This window comes from Oncorhynchus masou, unplaced genomic scaffold (genome assembly GCF_036934945.1).
Source record: "Oncorhynchus masou masou isolate Uvic2021 unplaced genomic scaffold, UVic_Omas_1.1 unplaced_scaffold_9456, whole genome shotgun sequence".
Classification (NCBI taxonomy): Eukaryota; Metazoa; Chordata; class Actinopteri; order Salmoniformes; family Salmonidae; genus Oncorhynchus; species Oncorhynchus masou.
Window position 1 is genome coordinate 1 of NW_027015951.1, and position 4,931 is coordinate 4,931.

At 39.6% G+C, this 4,931-nt stretch overlaps 1 pseudogene; it reads right to left on the reverse strand.

The window, feature by feature from the left end:
• Positions 1-1,038: 1,038 nt before the first annotated feature.
• Positions 1,039-3,430, reverse strand: LOC135538362 (tumor necrosis factor receptor superfamily member 14-like; annotated as a pseudogene).
• Positions 3,431-4,931: the final 1,501 nt, after the last annotated feature.

The window sequence follows — 4,931 nt, forward strand, 5'->3', positions numbered from 1 at the left end:
AGATCGGCAGCACAAACAGCATTGATGTTTGCTCAGTGTCTGATACCTAGTAAAAGGAAACCTCAACTCAATAAAACTTTCAAAAGTGCAACCCTTGAGGTAATAGACATTCCTGTCAGCCATCTCCTTACCACATTGAGTATGATAGAGAATACTGCTGTATGAAGTGGGTATTGGGGGATTATTAATTTACATACGTCTGTAGGGCTTTGTGTCTCTGGAAAAGTACAAGAAACAACATTTAGACAAACTAATTTGGAACTAGATAACAATGTTTGACAGGGGTGTTGTCATGATTTTCAGAACATTGTGTATTTTGTTTTATTCATCTTGTACTGGTACTTCCTGTATGGAGCTCCATTATTGTATGCTTTAGTATTTTATTTTACCTTTATTTAACTAGGCAAGTCAGTTAAGAACAAATTCTTATTTTCAATGACAGCCTAGGAACAGTGGGTTAACTGCCTTAACTGCCTGTTCAGGGGCAGAACGACAGATTTGTACCTTGTCAGCTCAGGGATTTGACCTTGCAACCTTCCGGTTACTAGTCCAAAGCTCTAACCACTAGGCTACCCTGATATTTTAAACATGTAGCAGACACCCTTTTCCATCACTACTTACAGTAGTGAGTGCATACATTATCCATAATGTTCCTCCATGGAATTGGACCCACAGCCATGGCGTTGCTAGCGCCATGCTCTACAAACAGTTCCCACATGGGAACTGTACTGGTACTCCCTGTATATAGCTGCATTCTTGTGTATTTTATTTAAATCCTTGTTACTATTTTCTATTTATTTTTTTACTGCATCATTTGGAAGGCCTCGTAAGCAAGCATTTCACGGTAAGTCTCCATCCGTTGTACTCATCACATGTGACAAATAAAATGTGATTTGATTCAGTGTTGGATGTTTCTCACTTGTTCATCTGGGCAATTAAAACAATAAATTAAATTGTACAATTCCCCCAAATAATCTCACTAGATACAGGATATTTTCTTTTTCTTTTAATAGCTACTGCTGCCATCACAGCTAGTACCAGCACCATCACCACAGCAGATATTATTGCTATGGAAGGGGAGGCGTGTGTTCCACATTCGAGTCGTCCAATGAGTTCCAGGTTTAATTTGCTGAAGCTTCAAGGTATCACATCTATAATAAGAGAAATAAACCACTGGTAAATCAACAATTTAGTAATCTAACATTCAGTTTTACATGATAAAACTGTTTGCATACTGCAGTATTTGATGGAAATAACCATTGTACATGAGCCACACTTACTGTGTGTGTGGCTGGCAGGCTGTTAATGATCCATCTGAATAGGTGTCACTCAGTACAGTCAGAACACACAGTATCTGTAGATGTTGTTCCTGCACCAACAGGGTGAAACTCATTAAGGATCCTGACTTGAGATATGCTTAACTCATGATTGCATAAACGTACTGATGCCAATGGAGGATTTAATGAAGACATACCTGTGTGGTTGATGTATTGACCAGGTTTACAGCCTGTGTCTCTGGGCTGCTCTACAACCATCCTTAGTTGGGTCTAGACAGTAAGAACCTCCAGTGTCCCACAGACAGTGTCTGATGAAGGTCTATGATGGCTGCTTTACCTTCAAACCCCTGGGTCACAGTTTGTACACGGTATGCATGCTGTAAGACCATTGCCCATCAGGAACGTGGAGTCGGGTACAGGGGACACAGGAAGTACTTGTAAATTCTGTACAGTGTTTATGTACCTGGTTTCTGTGGGATAAAGGTCAGTGTCATGGATTGATTGGTATTGGAATGTATTTTCTTCATCATAATCCAGTTGATAGTATACAGAGCTGGTCCTTACTGGTGAACACATAGGACAGCATTCATCACTCTGTTCTGTACTCTGCTCTACCACATGCAATAGAGCACTGAATGGTTGGGGAAGTGAACACAAAATGATAGCTAGGTTCATCTGTAAATAGGAGAAATGGAACACATTACCACTGTTGAACAATAGGGTGGGGGGTCACATTGACAAAGCAGGGGTTGAAGAGAGTTTGGGGTTAAAGTAGAGATGAGACTGAGGAGAGTTCAGATTGACAGTTCAAAATAGAGAGAAAGCATAGTTAAGATTTCCATGTTTTCATCATACATTCAATAAGTAAATGTAAGTGATATTAGAATTTACTCAGGTCAATTTTTTCAAAGATTTTTATATTGATCATTTTGTTTTTGAAAGACCATGCCGCTTACTAGTAGATTTGACTGTTAAAAGACTCTAAACTATTTTCAAAACAAGAATTCAACCAAAAGTGCCGTGTTCAAATACACCAGACTTGCATTTTAGGTAAGCGAAAAATATAATGTTTATGGTATGTGACATTTTCTGCTTTCAATTCCAGGATGTTTTATACTAATTTCGGCTTTTCATCTCGTAGACATAGAGAATCGTCTTTCCAGGCCTACGTGTTTGACAACAGTTGATAATGAGACGAGAGGATGAGATGTACCCAAATGAACAAATGGCAGGAATCAACACAATTGTGTAATATACAGCATTCTCAATATGGGTGAGCCTAGTATGTTGCTTACTGCATTCATTTGTACTAAAACTCTACACTGTAAATAGTATGGAGTAAAATTAGGACATTGTATGCAGCCTAGTTTTAGTAAGTAGTAGTAGAAAATACAGATTTCAGACACAGCCCGTGTGTATACTCTGAGCATACTATCGAAAGCCACCCTGCTGTACCATGAAATGATACCAAGCTACGAAGTATTTCAACCAAAAGTTTAACTTACTATAAATATCAAGCTTTTAAACTGAGCCATGGTTCTCTAATTCCATTAGCTTTTATTGACGATGCCTTTCGTTGCCACAACCTGAATGCCAATACCAAATGAAAGGACTCTTCATCTCCACTGATGGAAGTGGATTTAGCAAATTACATCATTGTATGGACTCATAGCGTTTCACCTAGTCAGACTCATGGAAAGGGCAGGTGTTCCTAATGTTTTGTGTTCAGTGTAAACGTTTTTGGTCATTTGCCAGAAGATTCCACCCAAACCCTACTGTTAAGCTGGTTTACACTGAGCTTTCCCTGGGGTCAGAACGCAACCATGGTCACATAGAGCCCTACAGTGGTGTCATAAGGTGACTTTTATCAATATATTTGTCTCTCTTTACTCTCAGACGGGAAAATGCTAATTAGCATCACAGTAGACATCACGCAAAAACTACAAATCCCTGAAAGCTCCTGCACGTCATCTCTCGCTGACACCTTTGCTAACAGGTATTGTGTACATTTAAAACTTTCACAAGACAGTTCACAGAATTATCCATTTAAAGACATTTTGACATTTATTCCTTGCTACATTTCTAGCTAACATTAGATAGTTGATCCAGAGATTCTTACCTTTGCCTCGATTCGGCAGTCTCATCCAGATCATAATGGCATTTGAAGTTCTTAATGATAGCCAAATTAGCAGCTAGCATTTCATTTTGGGGGGTAAATATAGGAGAAGATATTGATAAGTCACTTTGTCCTAGAGAGATTTACAGTTATCAAAACGTTCACGTCAGGATAAGCCTACATGAAACACAGCCGTTATTTTTAAGTGTTTCTAAAAATCTCCTATGGGGAAAAATGAATGATGGAAAAACGATTGGAACCATTTTCCTGTTTGACCGCTAGGATTTATGGGTATTATGACTCATAATGGTGGTACTCTATAAAAGACAACGTAGAGCAGGCCCGAGATATGGGTCAGAAAATTTACCTCAATGCAGGGATGGGATATGCCACTATACTCATTGCATTGAACAACAAAGGAGCTGATTGGCTGACACTGCCATTCCAAAATTCTACAGTGGATGGCTACTGCTCGCTAGCATTAGGAAGCCACTGCTCGCTAGCATTAGGACGAAAAGGGCAGTTGAAAAGTATTTTAAATCTTCGATGTATCCGTACTTTTTGGATAAAAGTAACATTTGTAGTACAGAGGCATATCCCATCACTGCATCGAGGTATGTCTTCCAACCCATATCTTGCACTGGCTCCACGGTGTCTTAACATAACCATGATTGGGTTCTGACCCCAGTGCAGTTGTGTAAACAAGCGTTACTGCAGGGCCGGAATCTTCTGGCAAGATTAATAACAAAATGTACATTGAGTGTACAAAACATTAGGAAAACCTGCTCTTTCCATGACAGACTGACCAGGTAAAAGCTACTGTTTGATCCCTTATTGATGTCATCTGTTAAATCCACTTCAATTAGTGTAGATGAAGTGAAGGAGAGGTAAAATAATAATTTTTTAAGCCTTGAGACAATTGAGACATGGATAGTGTGTGTGCACCATTCAGAGGGTGAATGGACAAGACAAAATATTTATACTGAACAAAAATATAAAAACACAACAAAGATTCTACTGAGTTACAGTTCATATAATGACATCAGTCAATGTAAATCAATTCATTAGGCCCTAGTCTATGGATTTCACATGTCTGGGAATACAGATATGCATCTGTTGGTCACAGACACCTTAAAAAAAAGTGGATCAGAAAACCAGTCAGTATCTGATGTGACCACCATTTGCCTCATGCAGCACGACACATCACCTTCACATGAGTTAATCAGGCTGATTGTGGCCTGTGGAATGTTGTCCAACTCCTCTTCAATGGCTGAGCAAAGTTGCTGGATATTGGTGGGAACTGGACACGCTGTCATACACGTTGATCCAGAGCATCCCAAACATGCTGAATTGATGGGCATGTCTGATGTGTATACAGGCCATGGAAGAACTGGGGCATTTTCAGCTTCCAGGAATTGTGTACAGATCCTTGCGACATGGGCAGTACATTATCATGCTGAAACATGAGGTGATGGCGGCGGATGAATGGCACGACAATGGGCCTCAGGATCTTGTCACGGAGCCTCTGTGCATTTAAA